Below are 21,259 nucleotides of genomic sequence, written 5' to 3' on the forward strand. Positions count from 1 at the left end.
ATCAACTGTCAGTTCATTGTTATTGCTCAATATATTCAACGTTTTCAGAAACCTTGATGCAAAGTCTTTGCCCATTCACTTTTAAGCAAAACATGTTACAGTGAACAACTCTTTAAGCAAAATAACACTGCAACTGCCAAAACGTTTTCTATTGTAAAACAAATGTGCTGTGCACTAGGAATTGTTTCAAATCATTTTATTCAGACTTCTAATGTACTTACTTACTGACCTATTCTTTTTATCTCAACAATGGCATAAACACACAGGAGTATTGCTGGGTTCATGAATATCATAAACACTCTGAAAACACACACTGGAGAAATAGATTAATAGTTAAGATGTTTTAACTAATATTTCTCGTCCATACACTCAAACAATAGCACATTGTTGGTGGGTGCATCCCAGGGACACCAAAAAATGCAAAACGGACAGGTGACACAAAGTATCAGATTTGCCTGGACTTGTGCTCAAGTCTATTTGGATACAAACATTTGCAATGCATTTGCTGCACTGACTGAACTAGTGTGGGGTGCAGCACAGTAAAAACGGAAAAGCGCCTAAAACACCCAGTTCCTCATGACAGGATAAAAAGAGACGCCTTTCTTGCAAATCATTGTTTCTACATAAAAAGAAAGTTTTAAAAAATTAACAATTTCAGTTTTTCACAGCCAGCTAAATAGCCTGTACAGGGAAAAAAAGAAACTCATCATCATCACTTTACTTTATTTCGGTAAAAACATACCATAAGAGTACAGTACAGGAAAGAAATTGTAAAAAAAAAAAGTGCAAATAGGATAAATTACAAACTCTAAGAAGTGAGATATTAAAACAGGATAAAACAATAGCATTGAAAAAGTTTATTTTTCCATAAATATAATGCTTAAAAACACCCAGTCCCCACTAAAACATCGATCTAATGGACTTGCACTTAAATACAACGGCTGTGCACCATATGCCTGCTTCTAAAAATCTTCTACCAAGTCTTAATCTTTAAAATCGCTAATCTAAAACGCCAGATTGATTCAAAGAATTGTGCCACAGAACAAACTATTTGCACAGATGGGTCTGATTCAAATACTCTCTCAGCAATTAAACAATTCCTAAAACCCCTTTGTTTACATAAGGGAATAATCCAGAGGGCCCTCTGTTTACCATATGCACGACATTGAAAAAGAACATGAAGATCCGTCTCTTCATGCTTGCAGCCCATCGGACATAACTTAGACTTGTTAGTAGAGTTCGGCCATTTGTAAGTTAAAAAGCACAAAGGAAGAGACCCTATTCTAAATCTGATGAAGAGCATGCGCAAATGGAGAGTACTGCATCCATCAAGGGCTCAAACGCATAGTGACATTTAAAGTGCAGAAACCGATCAGTCATGGAAGAGGGCACAACTTCAGTCAATTGTGCAGTTTGAACTTTAAGCCAGAAAGCATCCTTCAAGGTCTGAATGGCATTTTTGGGAATAGAAGAGGGATCCTTCCAATAGGACCCCAGGCCAAGATGAAATAAGGACCGTTCAACATAAGCACACCACTTGATTTAGGCATTAAAATTGGTGCCCATCAACTTGGGCAACCCACATCTAAATGTGGGTAAGAGCATTAGATGACCATAACCGGATCCAGAACAGTAGTGGCCTTAAAGCAGCGATCTGGTTAACTGGAAAAAGATTTAAATCCATTCGGATAGGCAAGGAGGGAGTACTTGAAGGAACTCTTAACAGCGTCTTTAAAAACTGGTTTTCCGCCCTTACCAGATCCTCCAAATTGCAGTAGCCCCATAACTCAGCACCATACAAAGCCCCCCCAGCTTGTGCTTTGTATATTGCGAGAGCAGGAGTCAAGGCAAAACTATGGGATCGGGTTGCAAATCTCACAATGCCGTCCGCCCTTTGCTTCAGGCATATTAATGATTTCTGATGGTGGGCATGCCAGTAGTGAAAATCTTCTAGTTTTACACCTAAGTAGTCAGAGGTGCCCACTCTTTCCAGTAAGGCGCCTTCTAGATAAAAAGGTCTTTTCATTTATGCTTTTTGTCTCCAAACGCCATATAATTCGTTTTTAGTGAATTGATTTCCAGACCATGATCTTTACAAAACTCCACAAATCTTGCGAGCAAACTTGAAAGGCCCATGGCTGTTCGAGAAAGTAACAAAGTATTATCAGCGAATAAAAGACATGGAAACTTCTGCCCTCCCAAAATAGGGGCATCACTAGAACAATCCAAAAGATAGGGAATACATGCGTTGATAAATAAAAGAAACCGGGTGGGTGCAAGTACACAACCCTGTCTCACACCGCGGACTGTAGGAAATGCTGAAGTCAGTTCGCCTGCCAAACCCCATCGTACTCTGGCACAATTTCCTGAATAAAGATCTTTAATTATATTAAGCATGGAGCCGGGGACTCCAGCTTTGCTCATAACTTCCCCCAGTTTAGGATGCGGGACAAGGTCAAAAGCAGATTTCAAGTCAACAAATGCCATAAAAAGGTGGCCAGAGTCCACATCTACGGTCTTCCACTTTATAGTAATACGCCCATGTTTCCTGGAACATGCAAATACAAAAAGTTTCAACATCCCCTTCCCTCCCCCCCCCCACAGAGTCGACTAATTTACTTTTAATGCCAGCCACATTCCAAGACAAAAACTTCCCTGTTACGTGTGCAGTGCGGCAAGTAGGTTCACTAGTTGGAACAACTGGGAAATAGGTGTTGATGTGCTCAGTATGCAGTGCAGAATTAGAATTCCCAAGAGAAACAATTTGAGGATCCTGTAGAGTATAAACTCCTAAACTTGACAAGATTCTTGAATATGGTGGAGTCTGTAAAACAGATCTAATACTAGAATTACAAGAGCTAGAAGAACATAGTCAGTCAACATCTGAGGTAACCCCCTGAAGCTCAGGATCACATACAATAATACGTTTGGAGGCGGTACCCACCATGCACAATTTTTACTAAACAGTACGGGAGAAGAGTACTGCAGATGCCTTGCAGCATCAAATCTCTTTAGAACTTCAGCAGTCTTGCTGCCTGGATGCGACACTTTGAACAACTATTTATTTTGCAACTCTGTATCTGAATCACTTTTTTCTTCCTATGCCTCTATACAATAGTTACATAACTATATATTTAATTTAATAGCTTGGCTGAGAAACATGGCTTTCAGGAGACACAAGACTGCCCTAAGGTTATGTAAAACAGCTGTCACATAAGTAGGTATATTTTTGGAATTTCTAAATATTTGTATTTTTGCCTTGAATGTATATAGAAATGCATTGCTGCCTACTACGTGAATGGAAGGAGGTGACATATGAATTATTTGTTAAAAAAGTAAATTTTTAAGGGTACAATTTTATTTTGCTACACCATGGTGTTTTTTAAATTTTACATTTTGATAGGAATTTTAATTATCTATATTTTTACTTGATGGAATGCATATTTAGACTGCAAACCAGCAGGGGAAAAGGGGAGGGGACAGCAATGGCTTAATATAGGCAAGTATCTTAAGGTGTGGCTGTGGTCATCTCAGACAACCAGACTGCACAATAGATAACAGAACAAACAGCACCTGAGGTACTGGAGGCATTTTAGGTCTAGTGTGCCACCACATTCCTTGGGCAATGGCAGACTCAAAATGGTGCTGCGAGTGCAGAAGAGGTTGCAGATAGCACACACACCTTCAAAATGTGGCAAGACGCACCAAATAGCCAGGTACTACTATTTTCCTAGTACCTTGGTGAGCACCAGACCCTCCCACCGGATTGTGGATCCTTCATAGAGCAAAATTCGAGGTCCCGGTAAAATTGAGTCCGTTTATCAGACAGCATTCTCAAGGCATGCTAGATAGCATCTGATGTCTATGCCATGTGTAGTGTTGTATCTAAGAGGAAGAAATTCAGAGATAGGTGGTATTCAACCAAATGGAGTGCCTACAATAAGGCACAACTTGTGTACCCACTGAAGAAGCAGGGCGAACTCATTGAGAAAAAGGTCTTCAGTAAGGGTGGCACAGAGGGAATATATTCTATTCTGGCATTCTATAATCTAACTCTTGGATTGTTTCAATCTATGAACATATTTAGTGCTAAACAGCTACCCTAGACAAAACAGTGTGCATAATATGTGGCATGGCACTTTCTTGCGCAACACAGATTTGTTGACACTGGGGACGCTTTTCATTTTGCTACCGTTGTTCTTGTAGCTTATGTTTTTCTTTGCTCACAGACTATTATGAGAAAATGGGAATCAACATTCCAAAAAGACAGGAATTCTTCCAGTACCACGAGTGTCTAGATCATTCCTACCGCAGAGGGAAAAAAAAAAGTATAATTTGAAGGGAGGAATACAGTACAATTTAACAAATGCTGTCATTTAAGGTGTTAAGGCAGGGGTAAGGAAAGGGGGTTGAGTGTCACGTTAGAAGCCAAACTCATTTCCATCAAAAGCATTGAAATGAAAAGGCATAAGTAAAATGGGAATGATAGCTTACCAGATCTGCACTGGTCAGAACTGATGTCAAATATTGAAAATCAGAAAAGTAAAAACCTTTCTGGTTACCTATGTGGGTTGGAACACTTGGATACCACATATCATCTTTAGCAACGGAATCATATACATCTAGTGCAAAAAGACTAGCCTCCTAATAGATTTGTGCACTAAACAAAACTGCAAACTGTCTCATAAGCAGGCTGTTCCATAAGTCCACAATGTTAAGAATACAAAAGAAAATAAATGTTAGTCTTCTGCAACAGAACTAAACAGCACATTGATATAGGAGGCGGCTCATCCCCCACTCAGGTGATTAGGAAAAGGAGATTATAAATTGTCATACCCTCATGGAGTGAGACTGCAATCCCATTGGTGGAAGACACATCATGGGACCTGCAACAAAAATGGATGCTCGGTGAAAAATAACAGTTTCATTGAAAAGCCATTATAAAACAAGACTAATATAATACACTGGATTCAAAGCATCATTGCAAAAGTTACACTGACCGGTTGGCATAACTTGCTGCACATTATCTCCTTGAATGATACAACAAAATAAAATTCAATAATAAAAACATTTTAAAAAGAAAAATAACACACACAAAACGACACGTGGCTAATGTACAATAATATCAAACTGACAAAGGAAAGTCCTCGATGATTATTCCACTATAATGCACCAGCATTCCTTTAAACTTTTACCGACAAGACCAGCTATCCCAAAATCAACACCCTCACATAACCCACCGTACAGATAAAAACTGAAAAAAAACGCATCAAAAGTAATTGAATAAAACAGCTGTTTCTAACTAAGCAATATTTTATAATTAATCAGTATGCATGTATTAAAAAAAAAAAATTAAAAATAAAATTAAAAAATAAACTTACGAATGACCGAAAATAGAAAGAAATGACACCAATAGCACTTAGCTTCATGGTCTTGTTGTCTGTAGTTGCCAGTTATATTCATGATTCTATCTGTCCATCTTTTAAAGGAATTGGGCCTTGTCTTAGCATTTATTTGGAGAAGGAAAGTGCAGCAGTTTGGAAAGAAGTAACATATAAATTGGTGGTAATCCTCTAAACTGATATCTGGAATGGCCAAAGGGTGGGGCCACACAGTATTTAATTTGTTTATGACATTTCATTTATGGTCATCATATGTATCACAATTACCCCCGCTACATTTAAACTAATGTCACTTTATTACTATGCACTGAAAATCCTCATGTTGCAGTGGTGGTGTGACTTATTTCACTAGTACAGCCCAAAGCTTTATATATTATATAAAATAAAATAAAAAAAAAAAAAAAAAAAAAAAAACTTTAAAAAAAAGGTATATGTTGAAAATTAACCTTCAATAGTATCACTGAAGGTGAACCAAGCTACAGTATATGTACAGCACCAACCATCTGAACAAAGCAGGAGTTGCCTTTGAGTCTGAGCTAATAATGGTCAGATGCATTTAGAAATGTTCCATCCACTTGCTCATCTTACAAAAAGGTATCAGACACCCAACTACGATCTCCAACCAGGGAGCACGAGGAAAAAAAAAAAATAGAGGTTAACTAAAGTCATGCGATTAGGAGAAGGACCAACAGCTAAAATTTGGGGGGAAATGTAAATGACGAATACAGCAGAAAGAAATTAAAGGAAATGCTGAAAATACTGATGGGATTAAAGAGAGAGAATGTATTCCCAGATCAGTTTATGCAGCTACCTATAAATGAGCAGGAAAAAATAAATCTTGCTTTAGACAGGTATAAAGGCTCCTCTCCATATACCCCTTGCAAAGCTGGGGCTCATTGACTGTGGACTATTAGTCAGTATACCTGTTAGACCCGACAGCCTTAGGGCGGTCATCCCCCAACTTTTTTGCCTGCTTCCCTCCATTTTTCTGACCCAGTTTTTGCTGGTTTAAGGGCTCTGTACACTTTACCACTCCTGTCCAGTGCCCCCCTAAACATGGTAACATTAGTTCCTACCCAATTGGCATATTTCGTTTACCTGTAAGACCTTAGTAAAGTGCACTTCAAAGGCATTTTGGGTATATAAACGGAGTCGCTGACCTCACCAAATCACACACTTCTGGACCTACACCCGGACTCTGTCAGAGAGACTGCATGGCTGGCCAAAGGACTCATATGGACTGCTCTGCTGAAGGACTGCTTTTCTGCTTGTTGCCCTTCTGCTTGGTACTCCTGACTCTACGAGACAGACTCTGCCTTCTCACTAAAGTGCTCTCCAAGGGCTTGGATTGAGCTTGCCTCCTGTTTCTGAAGTCTCAGGGGCCATAAAGACTTCACCTCTTCAACAAATCAATGCATCACATTCAGCGTGGAAAGAAATGACGCATCATCATCTGTGCCACGCCAGAAAATTCAACGCAACACCATATATTTCTACGCATCTCCTCCTCTGCGGCCCCCGTGTGTCGTTGCTTTTGACACATCCCAAGTACTGTGCGTTACCAAGAAACAACATCTGATTCTTAAGGATTGAGACTCTTAAATTTTTAAAAAGTGATATTTCAACTTTAAGCTTATTGGATTGTCTTTGACCTTATTTTATTCATTTAAATATCTATTTTTCTAAACCTGTGTGGTGCATTTTTGTGGTGTTTACACTGGTTTACTCTATGATATATTGCACAAATACTTTAGACATTGCCTTCTAAGTTAAGCTAACCTGCTCTGTGCAAGCTACCAGAGGGTGAGCACAGGATAATTTGGACAAGGATGTATACCTCTGCCAACTAGAGGCCCCATTTCGAACAATACCCCTGAGCCTGGGGGGCAGAAGGCACCATTCAACCTTCGCAAACAAAATGTTTGCACACAGACCATGAGACACAAACCCTAATTTAAGATGATGTCTGGATTTATTAAGAAGCAGCAGAATGTGGAAATACCTATTGAGCAAAAATGAGGTTGGATCTACGCTCCCTGAATCCAGCAGCACCTTGTACTCTAGTGAAGGCCTTCTGTTCTGGGTCCGATTATTTTCCCATTTTTAGGTTTAAAGCTTGTTTTGCCGATACACCGGTGCCTTCTCTAAAGAGAAAGCTAAAGTAGATTAACGGTGCTTAGAGAAAAAAAAAAGAATAAATAGAGAATTTTACAAACAGTCCAAAAAAACTCCTTTTTCAAGATGGTAGTGGCTCGGCCTCAAAGGTTACGGTAAACAAATCTGCTAATGTTAATATTAATGTTTTAAGGAATAGCGGTCACCCTTCAAAGAAGGATATATCTTCCACTGGCTAGTAAAGAGGTTGATGCATCTATGGTAGCTTTACTGCTTATTAATCCACTGTTAACTGATCTTAATCTAGGGGCTGGACCCTTCTGTGTAGCGCCAACAGACAATACAAACACTGTATGGCATGGTGGAAATGATCCCTCTCCCTCTTCATGGGACTACTTATAAGCTGGATTTTTTAGCATTATTTGATTATGACCTAATTTTTATTCATTCATTTATATTATCTTGCTTTGCGGCCATTGGGAATTTGAAGATGATTCAAAGCAGTGACATTTCTCTAGCCTCCTTAGTGTATTCACAGTCAGTGACTAAAGCAACAGTTCTGTTTCAGTCTAAAGTTGTTGCAAATTTGGTCTTGCAAAACAGTGATTTCCTTCAGTGTAGTGCTATTGATGGAATACCTGTATTATCGGAAAACCAAATCTATAAACAAGATGAAAATTCAAGTTGTTTACTCTCCGAATGTTAATTCCTGTCCTTAAAGGAGATCTCTGGTAAAAATCCAAAACTCATAGGTTTCTGTAGTGAATGGTGGGTGTTAGAAATGGGGGTTTCTGGTTGGCTAGGGTATGCACCAAATATAACCTATGCTCACCCCGTAGTAGCTTGGCACACAGCAGTCAGGCTTATCCACAGAGGAAATGTGCAAAGTGTTTGCACAACACTCACACCAGCAACACAATAAATATACCACAAAAAAGACTGCACACAAGATCATATAAAAATATGATTCTGTATTGTCAAAAGACCAAAACAACATAGTTATAAACATTGTGCATGAAATGCAATATTTTTTAATAGGGCTCAGCATTCTGAAAATGAAAGGCAACAACAGTATTATAAGGTCAGTAGATACCTTGGTCATGAACTGCATCAGGAAAAACAAATTCCCATGTTATAAAGAATGCTGGGGTCAGAGAAACCACTCTTCTCTTATCACCATAAGCACACGGACCCACAGAGATACTCTCCTAGTTTCCTGTAGAATGCAGTAACACATGAATGATTTCGTGAACACCAGTCTGGTAACATTGTTCAGAGGAAAAACACATAAGTGGCCATAGAGCAAGTTATCAGGCCATAGCATGCAGTGGGAATGTATATAAATCCTCAGAGGCGATCCAGGGCAACCATCAGGCACCTACCACAGGCAGTCACTGGGGGTACTGCCCAACTCAGGAGGTTCCCTCGTTCTCTCCTCGGGGGCTCCCCTGTGGAGGTCCAGAGGTGTGGAATTTAACAAAATATCTACTTGTCCAAGGGACAGGTTGCTTCATGAATCTATTTGTCCTGTTAAAAAAAAAAAAAAACAGCTACACAACACTACTTGTCCCTTTGGTGCCATGTAGTGCAGCGACAAATTATGTCCGTCATCTCATTATGTAAGAGCTCAGATAATAGTCTGATTATGCAGGGCTAATACTATAGTAGGGCATGAATACTAGCCATTTCTTTGTTTTGACACCTTTCTGCAGATTTACACACTGGGGATTGAGGAAGCAGAAAGCAATAGTTCTAGCGCTGGAATGCCTTTGAGTCGGTGCAAACCTACTAATTTACATGTTTACTCCTGACAAGGGCAGAAGTAGAAGTTCCAGGTTTGGGGAAAAAAAGTGGTTGGAGAGAAAGTGAACTTGTGATCGCTCAGATTTTCACATGAGTAAATCTACACTTACGTATTTGCTCGTGCTAAAATACATTTCACAAATATTTTCTAGGAGTACGATTTGCTGGCCTACTTCTGTAAATTACAGTGAATTAATGAAAACCACTAATGCAAGGACATACACCATAGCTGCACTTTTGTGAGTTTCTTTAAGAATTGGGCCCCTAAATAAGACTAGCGTTAACTGAGACATCATGTTTTTAATAAAATTCTATTTCTCTATCCATCTATTAACTGGCTTTACTGTGAGTGATAGCATTCAGTTCTTCCACAAGGCGCATATTGGCACACAGATGTTTTGTTCAGTGCCAGAAAGTACTGTGGCAATGTGTGCTTTTTTAGACCATTTTTATTTTGCCCAGGTTTGTTACACTGGCGAGGGCTTGGCAGCACGTACAACAATAAAGTGTTACAAAACCCATGCATTGACAAAACCAAAAAACTGAAAACCAATGTTGGATCGGTTGGCTTTGCCAATGCCTGTTCATTTTCAAATTCCCCATCATCTTATTGTAAACAGTTATACTGATTTTCCACTATGAAGTAGTGGTAAGTAGTTCGCGATACCAAATCAATGTGGCAGTAAACTACACACAGGCGCGGCAGTGGCAGGCCTGAAGCAGGTTTGAAAGGCTACTTCTGTGGGCAGCGCAATCTGCCCTGCAGGCCCACAAGTAGCATTTAATTTACAGGCCCTGGGTATATGGTATACCACTTTACGAGGTAAATTAAATATTCCAAATAAGTGTAAGTCAAACATACCATATTTTAGGGGAAGAGCACATGCACTTTAGCACTGATAAGCAGTGGTAAAGTGCCCAATGCCCTAAAGCCAACAGGAAGGTCAGAAAAAAAAATTGAAGGAGGAAGGCAAAACGTTTGTGGATAACCCTGCAGAAAGGGTAATTTCCAAAAGTGAGATTTGTGACACATCATGGTATTATGGGGTTTAGGTAACCCCGCCTAAATTGGAAGTTGCCTGTATAAAATGGAAATGGCTTGCCAGTGCACTTAATGATGCCCATACAATCGGTCCCACTATTTAAACCTTATACTTAGTAATAATTTGAAAGTGTATTCCTAGAATGCAGAGGTACTAACGAATAACCCAGAGAAATTTTAATTTTTAAATAGTTTAAAAGTTTAATTAATTGTTACGGCCTCACGTATAGAACCCTATTTGACTTGGTTTTCATGTCCAAAGATATATTCTCTTAACTCTATTTAGACTGAATTTGATTAATTTTCAAAGGTGGCCTTCCCCAACCAGTGTATCTGGCAAAAATATTTACCACCTTGCCCCTGCAATGCTAGTTCAAAGCAGAGTACTTCCCACTTTTTTGTTCCCTTTACGCTACCCCTAGAAATGTTTTTATCTTACCAATTTTACGTACATTAAGACCCATCCATTATAAGGAAGCCTTGATATATTTTCAGAAATTATCAAGTGTCAAAATTTGTTTTCGGGTATTAAATTTCATTAGATCATCTATTGCTATTAGGAACCGGTATTAACATTTTGTAATTATTAATCTATTTATGCTATTTTTAAATTCTGTTTTGTTTAAAATTTTATACTACATATGTGGTTTTGCATAGTCTTAGGATTTTTATTATATTTTAGGGTATTTTAAATCTTTGGTATCATATTTTATGATACTAGTAAATGTTTTGATAAGAATTATTGGAATATCTGTGAAAGAGGAATTTGGATTAGACTATTTTGTGCTCTTTTTGTAATCTATGTATGATATGATCTTTTGAGCTGTGTTTTAATTTGTTCTTTATTCTGTTGCCTGCTCACTTGGACATGTGATTTTATCTGTACTTTTATGGCAATTGCCGAATAAAGATCTTTGACTGACTGACTGACTGATTTATTCTGCACCCAGGAAACTTGGTGCACCTCGGATTTTCAGAGGGATGATTAGTTGCCATTAATTTTAACACTATTCCATCTGTGAAAGGGAATGCAGAGGGCGAGATAGCTATCCTTTTAAATAATGATATTAAATGCAAGTACTATAGTTACAAATTCTTCCAATCCCTTTCAAGCAGTACAGATCTCCTAAATCTTGGGTGAGAGTGTGAGGGACCCCATTTTAGTGGTAGAAATGTATATTCCCCCAGATTCACATTGCAATAAATTATTACTTGATATTTTTAAGTTCATAATTGAGGGCATGGATAAGAAGGGTGAACCCCAGATTATTTGAGTTGAAGACTTAATTTGTAAAGTATCCAACCATTTTATTAGCCTATTCATAGATGTTGAAAAGAAGAAGCATTACATATCCCCCCACTCCGTTTTCCGTCAAAACGGAGAACAGATAAGAGAGGACAATTACTTCTTGGCCAATTGAGAAAGAATGATTGTATGAATGTTAATGGAATATTTGCTCATTATTCTCCTTCCCAATATACTCATAAATCTCAGATGGGATATTCTATAATTAATGACCTTTTTGCTTCTTACTCTACTTTTCACTTGGTATATGAGTTGAAAATTATGGATACCCCACTTAGTGACCCTAGACTCTTAGTCTTCTCCCTAGAGGTCGATATGCCCAGAGTAGGGTTATGGAAAATTCAAGTACCCAACTCAAAATGTAATCATTGTTCAGGTAGAACGCAACAGTCCCCGATTAAGAGTTTTAATATAAAAGGGCTATTAGGAAGGGCAGGTAATGATTTAGGTTTCTGGAAAGCGGATATTTTTTAGCTTCTTTTGTCAATTAATGAAGCAGATCATAAATATAGATCTCCAGATACATACCAAGCCTTCTTATAAACAGTTAAGTTCACCTCCTCTCTTAAATAAATAGGTTGACTTGAATGCAGTTAGTTTCATTTTCAAAGGAAAGAGATTGACTTGCGTCACTGCTGAAGAGGAAAACAAGACGTTTAAAGGCTGGTATGAAAAAGCAGAATTTAGGTTGCATGTGGACTGATTTAAGAGAAGCGGCATATCACAAAAATGCGAGAACATTTTCTGATATTATTGCAGACTTGTGGGTCTAGAGTGAGGTCCTGCCCCTCCTCTATCTGTTAGGATACATGGGGCGGTTTTATCTCAGAACTATATGTGGAGAATTCAGGAGTTGAATTCCATATTGAAAATATCCCTTCTGGCTCGGAGATGGTTAGAGCTGGTTGTGAAACTGCATCTGGATGCAATTGAAGCTTTGAGCCACATAATGTGTACTTTTGTCACAATAGGTCCAGGCGAAGTGCAAATCTCTTTTATAAAAATAAAAAAAGTTAAACTCTGGGCAACGATACTATTCCCAGTCTTTAAATATTGTTACATTAATTGCACTGTCAAAGTTATGCAATCAGCACACATTAATGTTAAGCCCGACAACCTCCTAGGTAAAGGAGGTATCATAATTTTTTAGAAGACCGAAGAAAACAGAAAAACAGGATAAAACAAACATTAGCTCTGGCTTACAGTTTCACCTACAGGACAGACCTATTGGCTCATACGAAGCAACTGGGCGTACTGAATTTTAATTTCAGCACAGGCACAGCTGCAGGAGTAAGGAAGCTGCTGAGAACAATTAACATTTTCAGCAGCAAGTGGTTGTATAGGGTTCCTTAGGGTTGCCAAAGTGTCACTCCTACATTGGAAACCATTAGAGGAACAACCCATTGGCATTGCTAGCAATTAATTTGTTTTGACGTAAAATTAACCTATCTGTTTTGCAGAGGAAAAAAAATGTCAATATGATTGCCTTTTCTACACTATGCATGTAGGACAAAGAACTGAATGAGACCAGTCTGTTGATCGAGTGCATGTCGGGGGATGAATCTTGTTCTTATGTCACATTTGCTCTGTGTTCACAGAGGTCAAAAGTCAGTTTTTCTTACAATTAATTTTCCTCCTGACAGAGTTCCAGGACTTTGAAAGGTGAACTGTGTGACCTGCTGCTTTGAATATAAAATAAAAGGATATATAGGTTGTCAGGTTTTTCCTAAAACACCACATTTAAATGACTAAGTCAACTGTGCAAACATTTCAAAATATATTTAATTAGTTGTAAGAGCACTTTTTATATTTGTGTGATGAAAAAAATATTGTAATAGGATGAAAACAAATCATAATACTTTACTTGTTGATGTGCCAAGGATATGTTTTCTGAAACCCAATTTTCAAAGGTTGTTAATACACTATATAGTTTTATCAGTAAAGTTGCAAGTTAATGGAGAGGTTTTTAGACATTTCCTGGAAAGTTACTGTGCGTAGATGATAATATGCTACCACATCTTGGTTTAGTAATATATTTATTAAAATTGAGTGTTTAAACAAAACTGAGAAACACTCCTGCCCTGATGGCAATGTTGTTAGTAAACTAAAAAGTCCTAGGTTATGTGGGCTAGAAGCCATTGGAATGTGGGCTAGATTCTTGTGATGCATGCAGCAAACTCTAGTCTATTTATTCAAAGAAGAGTTTTTTTTTTTTGAAGGTGCAACCATATGTGAGAATGAAGACACTAAACTATTTGCTTAGGATCACACAAATTGAGACACATTTACGGGTCAAGTACATTACAGTTAGATTTGGAGTTACGCGATCTGCAGGTCTAGTAACATTTTTATGATTTTCCGAGTCCCGCATTAGTATAGTGAATATATATCCTTCATGTTGGTCTCCAAAGCGAATGTTTCTACTGGATGTTGACCCAGATCAAATCAAACAAAGGAGGGGGTGTTTGGTTGTGAGAGATTTCAAGACCAGCGGGTACTTTCTCCAAATTTGTCTGGGAACTTACCTATTGACCTGACGTGTAACCTGAGGTGTTGAGGGGAATGTTTACTTTTCAGAACAAGAAACCTCACCCACAGATAGGTGGCATTTTCATCAAAGGGTTCCTCTTCACACCACAGAGTTTAGTGTGGGTTACAACTCCTAAAGAAATTAGGAGGAGCTCTTCTGGCGTTTTTGATAAGGCCCTATGCGAGTTAAATGTATGGGTAAGTGGATCAGAGTGTAAAAAGGTAAACAAAGCGAAGTTAAAACGAATGCCATAACAGACATTAGATGAACTTTTTTAGGACTGTACTTGATAAACAGAATATACCAACTAATGTCTATGATGTAATATCATTTTTGTTAAAGAACAGCACTGGCAGTTCAAGTAAAGAGTCACAATGATGGTCTGAATGATGACATTTAGAGGACTACCTTGCCTTAATTTGGCTTCTTGAAAAGATAAGGGATGCACTTTTCATGATCACATCATTTTGGAATAGGTGCCATTGTTAGGGGGGGAAAAAATAGAAGAAAAAAAAAAACACAATACGCTTGCAACTGTATATATGAATTTTCGTAGGATAGCTCTTGCTCACAATAGATCGGGTATGATAATGGATTTATCTTTATTCATGTGCCCTCAATATGTCTATCATAATACTAATGAGGTGAGGACAAAATGAATAAGAAAGAGACACTGCATTTGGTAATTGTACTGCTTATTGGGGATCGTTATTAGCTAGTAGCCCGTTTCTTTGTACATCTGTAAGACGGGCTATTATGTCTGACAAATTCCATCCTGTGGCAGTTCTCCTTATGACTGTTAATTTTGTAGGCATGACCCCACTATGTTTTATATAGGTGTCGCTCCACGCACAACAATCTGATATGTAAATCCCTTGCATTTACACCCTTTCCCTGTTTCTTGGGAGGAACAAGTGGGAATGTGATATTTCTGTTTTTATACAACCACGTTGGGAGAACTACCTCTCCCAGCAGCTCGTACACCACGTAGTTGCATCATTGGGGCATGTCCCCATGGTGCCTTTTAATGAAGTCCCCCAAAGGAGTTTGGTGTCCTTGATTCTGGTAAGATGCTGACACGCTTTGGGCCGAAATAGGTAAGTGGCATGGCGTCTGTTTTCATGTTGCTGTGTTCATTCTGGTTCAGGTTTTAGACCCCTGATTTTTGATAACGTTAGCTTTAAACAGCCACCCTCTCTTGTTAAATATGCTACTCGGACATGACACATTAAACTACATTACATGTGATATCTATCATGCTCAGCAGCCAGGTACCTTCAGGATTGAAAAAAAAAAAAAATAATTATGAACATTAAGTAAAAATCACAGGTCCACAAAAGAAAGATAAAATACATCAATAAACTCTGAAATTTAAAGAGAATTAGTGTTCCTAAAACAAGCATTTGCTATGCAATGGCCGGGCATTTGCTCGTGTTAGAACTATTAGCATTGTAAACTCCTAACCGGACTTTGCTTGCCACATTAACTGAAAATGAAAAGATAAACAGTTTTACATAAGTATGTAGACAGCCACAAAGCAAACACACAAAAGGAAACATAAGTAAGCTTGTAGTGAAACTTATGGGCCAAAATGCGATTATCTATGTAACAGGATCGATGTCATGGAGCCTAGTTGGCCGGTGCGCTCTAGGAGGGCTAAACACCGGAAAAGGCATGACGTATGCATGCCTTTCATTAATCAAATCAAGCGAATTTTAAAAGGCAAGCCCGCAAACCAGCGAAACTGATAGGCGTGGTTAAAAGCCTGAAGAGAGATGACAGAGCGCTTTGCACGCTTTACCCTAAAAAGAATGCTGAATAAATCATGTACACTAAATCTGCACCAAATATAGAAGGATCCTCAGACTTCTAGGCCAGTAAGGAAAATAGGCTTTCAGTTTCCTTTTCCCCAAATTTGTACACTGGAGGTTTTTTTTTTCCCCATTCCTGAAGCGCGAAGACAATTATTCATGACTATACACCAACTACTCTTACTCCATATGAAATATATCTTTCAACTCAATCTTAAAAGAAGCATTTTAAAGTCTCTATTTTATTTGATCTTGTAATTAAAATGCTTGCACATATATAAAATATTCAGTTTACTAAATTAATATCAATTTGCCAGAGTTTTGCAGCCGATGGATCACAAAAAAAGGATTATGCTGCTGCGGTCTCTTTCACACACACATTTAAAGGTGCTAACTGCGTGACCAGAAAAAAAGAAGAAAAAACACTGCAAACATTCCAGAGGGAAACTGACATCCACACAAATTACATCAAAAAACCTCTGAATTACAGTTACTGACCAATAGGTAACCTAGGATTTAATACAGCATATTAAAACAATCAGTAATCCAATTTCTAATTACATGTTCCCATTCAATATCTACCTAGGAGATTCAAAGGTAGCAACAAAACCAAGCCTCACTGCAGAATCAACCCATACATCACTGTTATCTTCATAGGCAGCTGTTAGGTGAAGAAGGCATAGAGATGTAATAAAGAACTAGTGTTCATTTGGATCAACAAATGTAGCATTAGTATGAGACCTGCTCTATGACTCATTCACTGTCCTGTGCGGATGGCTCAATATGACCATGAGAATGGTTGTTATTAAACATGAGCAAAAGTTCCATTATGCAAGCGTAATGTATAATTTTGTGTTATGCTGGTTACACAAAATTCCAAAATTATGATATGTTGCGTAATTAATTACACGACATTCTCTGGAAAAGTTTTTAATGCAAGGGGACAGGAACAACAAGAATTACCGTATCACAAGCAGCAGCTATTTTCAGAGCGTGTATTTTTTAGCTACTTTTTTAAAAGCCTAAAATCTAAGCAAAATTGGCGACACCATACATTATGCTATAGATATATAGTATGAAGTGCTGCTTTTTCATTCAACATATAAATTGTGTGCATCTCCTTACATTTTTAATATGTGAAAATAAATTATGCGAATTTCACACACACACCTAGTTCCCTATTTCTGGTACAAGTTCTTGAAATAAACTAACCCCACAGAGACATTATTTTCAATGTGTGTCTGCACTATAAAAAGTGTTCCCATTCGGTGAAAATTGTCCAGTCCTTTTCTCTATAGTTGAAAAAACCTGACTCATAGTTCCGATTTACAATATTACTTAAAATGTTTAATAAATTACACTTAAAAGTAATAATTTTAAGGCTGAACCAAATCACAGCATTCTTTTTAAACATTTCCATAGAGTGAAATCATCTTAGAACCCGACAGTCACTAAAATCAGGACACTAACAACAAGAACTTTATGTTGTGACTAAAAACTGTTAACACCCTTTTTAGTCCATCCCTTTTGTGACCCTCAAAACCTGGCATTTCAATACATTACAACAGGACAAAAATGGCAAAACACAGTCCCCAGAAACACACCCAACAGGAACGCTTCTGGTTACCTTTTACCTAAACAGTAGCATGAAACCCACCATTTAATAATTTTGTAAATTTCACTCCCAAATTTTAAGAGCCTGATTAACAATAACAATTTTATCCTGGGCAGAGGGGACTGCCAAGTAGTTAGTTACTACGGTAGAATGGAGCCCTCTGCTTCATCTCAGGCCCTTTCATTCCACCCCATCAATAACTACCCGAATGACCATTCCTCCAACTGGGATAAAACTGGAAAAATAAAATGAAAACAAAATGGCATTAGAGAAGTATAAGACACTGTTCTCTTATATTTTGGCTAGACACAACATAACCAGTTTACAAGATGTATTAAAATATAGCTACACATGACCAGGTTCCTAGCCTTTTAGATTATATGAATGTAAACAGGTTTGAGTCACAGAATTGAAGTTAATCCATGTCAGTTGTGGGCAATATGCCATGCTTTTTAAAAATGTGTATAAGCCCCCAAAACACACGTTTCTAAATCTCTCATTATGCCCCCCCCCCAACCTTCACTCCCATTGTTCCGTCCATTACCACAATTCACACACATTTTTAGTCCCATGGTCTATCATTTTCATGAGTGGGAGGTTAAGCGGTGATTAATACCTTTAAAAAAAATCTTACAATAAGGACATGCTGCATTAAGACAATCTGTAAATAACTATACATGTGGTTTGCAGGCATTCCACGCTTCCAACAATACGGGATATATTCGCACAGATCGTGCACGCTCTATTTCAGTTATTGACCCATAAAAATACACTAAGCGCAGCTAAAGAAGCCCCGCCTTCCTGCATTTCCCCACCCCCACGTCTATTTAGTAGCGGCCGCCCTCTTCAGAGCTGTCGCAAAATGGCGCCCCTTGCGGGCACAGCACGCGCGGGACGTTCTGCTAAGCGCAAGGGTTCACAACCTTAAGGGTAACTCGGATGCACTGCGCATGTGCGCGCTACGGCGGCCATCTTTTACAAAAGCGGGTGAAGGGGGGATTCCTGTAGAGGAAGAGATGAGATAGGGTGATATACCTGCTCGGGGGGGCCTCCTGCCGAGCTTGTCTCCTGTTGCCGCCGTCACTCTGCCTAGCTTAGCCAGTTTCCGGTGAGTTCTTGTTGCTTCAGCGATAACGGGGATTGGCGCGTGGTGCTATGCTCACTCTCCTTCCTCCGCCAGCTTCACGAGCTCCGACTGTCTACACTGCGCGCGCTTAGGCCGTTATGCAAATTAAGGAGGAGGAGACTATGCGCCACGATCTGCGAGCAGCGGGGGAGACGCCAACGTCCCGCCCCGACCGTCGTCCGACCAATCACAACAACGTTCGAAATTCGTTATTCGGCTGGACGGGAAAGAGGGTCGACGGGGCTGGGCAAGGGCTTGCCCCGTCTGTGGTGTGCGCGAGGGGGCGCCGGAGAGCTGAAGGAACCCTAAAGGGCATTTGGAAGTAACAGTCGCTTGAAGGTAGACTCTACCACGTTTTTTGTGAATGTTTTTTTTTTAAAACTTTTATTTGTATATTGATCAACCCATAAGAGTTAGTAGGAAGACGTATCAATGACCCTGAATATCAGGGTCATTGATACGTCTTCCTACTAACTCTTATGGGTTGATCACTCGGTGTAGATGTGCACTTTTCTTTTCTCTTTATGAGTTTCCTTTTTTGACTTGAGTTAGTGCTGGAACTTAATCCGGTATACGGTAAATTAATTTTAAAATGTTTCTGTTCTCTTTGTTTTAGACGTGGCGTTGGAGATAATTAAACAGTTTCAAATAAAAATGGGTTCCACGTAAGGTTTGTCAATGGAAAGGTTATGCACATATGTGTGATTGCCTCTTGGATTATTTTGCACACTAGGATGTCACGTAGCAGTAATTAAGTATGACAGGTACAACATAGTAAATCAACAAGGGCTCATATATTTTACATTATTATTATAAATATAAACATACAATAAATACAAGAACAGTTTAGGAAAGTAAATTATTAAAATATCTAAATGATTCCTATTCCTATTTGACACAAAATCATATCATTGGGTTGGAATGTTGAGGGCTCCATTGAAGACAATGAGGTGTCTCATGGCAGATAGTGCCTTCTGTAATCTTACTATAGTTTGTGTTGCTACTGATTTTCCATTTCTTACATTTTAATTTGGAACATTCTTCCTGTGTTAGTTGGCATGTCCCACCATCATAATAGCCAGTCAGACTCCAGCTATAAAATCTATTAAAGACAATGTGTCACATTATAACCTGTAACTGTGTATAAAACAGTTTCAGGGCTTATACGTTACAACTCTTCACAACAGGCTGAAATGCTTTTTTCAAGTGTTATCTCCAGGCTTATTGAACACAACAGAACATGTTCTGTGCACGTGTTAATGACATTTGGGTTTTATTTTCTCTTTACGTTCTTCAGACAAATTTGTCACAATAATATATTTGTGTAAAGGAGGTCTAAAATGCCAGTTTCAGTTTTTAAAAAGTCTTATTTCAATTAAAGAAATTGAAGACAAAAGAATGTAATTGCCTTTGGTTTTTATAATGGATAACATCAGACTAATCTAACTTAATTCATATTTCTTTCAAATTCTATTTTAGATATTTGAGTGCAAAGAAATGCATGTACATCAGAGGTGGATGGCAAAAGTATTTGATTAATAGAGATGGTTCGTGCTGTGAGATTTGACTGCTTCAATGTCGCTTTTACGAACACATTGAAAGTTGGCCCCGGGTGAGGTTGTGAGAGAGCCAATCAAATAGACTTGTTATGTTTTCCTTCATCTTTGTTTGCCTGTTCATTAGAGTAGTTTTGCATTTACACGTCTTGATTCAGAAATGCTGTTTTTATCTTGCTCCCAGTTAATTTTAAAAATGAGTCCACCGTTTCCTCCATCTTTGGATTTGAAAACCCACTACTTTCACTTTGAAGAAAGATGGAAACACAGTTGTTTTCTTCTAGGGCTTTGTGAATGAAGTTTTCAGTTAGTTATGATTGTTTCACTGCAGGATTATTTGCTTGGTGTATGGATTCATAATTGAGTTTGTGCTACATTTAAATATAGATAATCATTAAGCACTGATAAAGCATGTTAGAGATGTGACTTTATTTTTTTTTTAAATGCATAAAAGATTTTGTTTTTATGAGTGAACAAAAATTCAAACTACTGTTTATTGTGTTGCCTCACTGGGTGCTAAATTTGAGTTTGATGTTGCTGTAGCCCTCACGCTAGACAAGCATTTGACACAATTTATTTTTTATTTTTTAAAAGTGAATTTTCAAGCTTTGACTTTCCAAAAGATCCATTAAAGTCACTGTATGATCCTAGTTCAAAGTAAAAGTTAGTGTCTATAAATCCCTAGTAAAATGTTGGGTATTGGCTTCTGTGTGAATTTCAGAGTTTGAAGGTTGAAGTACCTACAGTATATGATACTGCAGAGATTATAGAAAGGAGGCTTCCATGTAGTTTCTATAATTACCTTTTTTAATATGTAGTTTTTATCCTTGTTATCCACTCTTTCAACTCCTTTGGAGGATAATTGAGTCCAGTTGTTCTGAACCTGATCTTCGACTGGGAGAAAATAACATTTTCAAAAATATTTTTTTGTTCTGGTTATTGAATTTTGGTAG

At 38.2% G+C, this 21,259-nt stretch overlaps 1 protein-coding gene across 3 annotated transcripts in view; it reads right to left on the reverse strand.

The window, feature by feature from the left end:
* Positions 1 to 18,855, reverse strand: part of ATF7IP (activating transcription factor 7 interacting protein) — an 828,655-nt gene extending 809,800 nt beyond the window's left edge. For 2 of the 3 annotated variants that reach the window (XM_069231239.1, XM_069231237.1), the window contains exons 1-2: positions 18,660 to 18,855; positions 4,837 to 4,886 (exon numbers count right to left, since the gene is read on the reverse strand). The gene's annotated coding sequence lies outside the window, so the exon portion shown is untranslated. The remainder of the gene's footprint in view (positions 1 to 4,836; positions 4,887 to 18,659) is intronic. The other variant, XM_069231238.1, reaches the window with a different exon arrangement.
* Between the last annotated feature and the right edge of the window lie 2,404 nt (positions 18,856 to 21,259).

Source organism: Pleurodeles waltl, chromosome 4_2, assembly GCF_031143425.1.
Source record: "Pleurodeles waltl isolate 20211129_DDA chromosome 4_2, aPleWal1.hap1.20221129, whole genome shotgun sequence".
In the NCBI taxonomy this organism is placed as follows: domain Eukaryota; kingdom Metazoa; phylum Chordata; class Amphibia; order Caudata; family Salamandridae; genus Pleurodeles; species Pleurodeles waltl.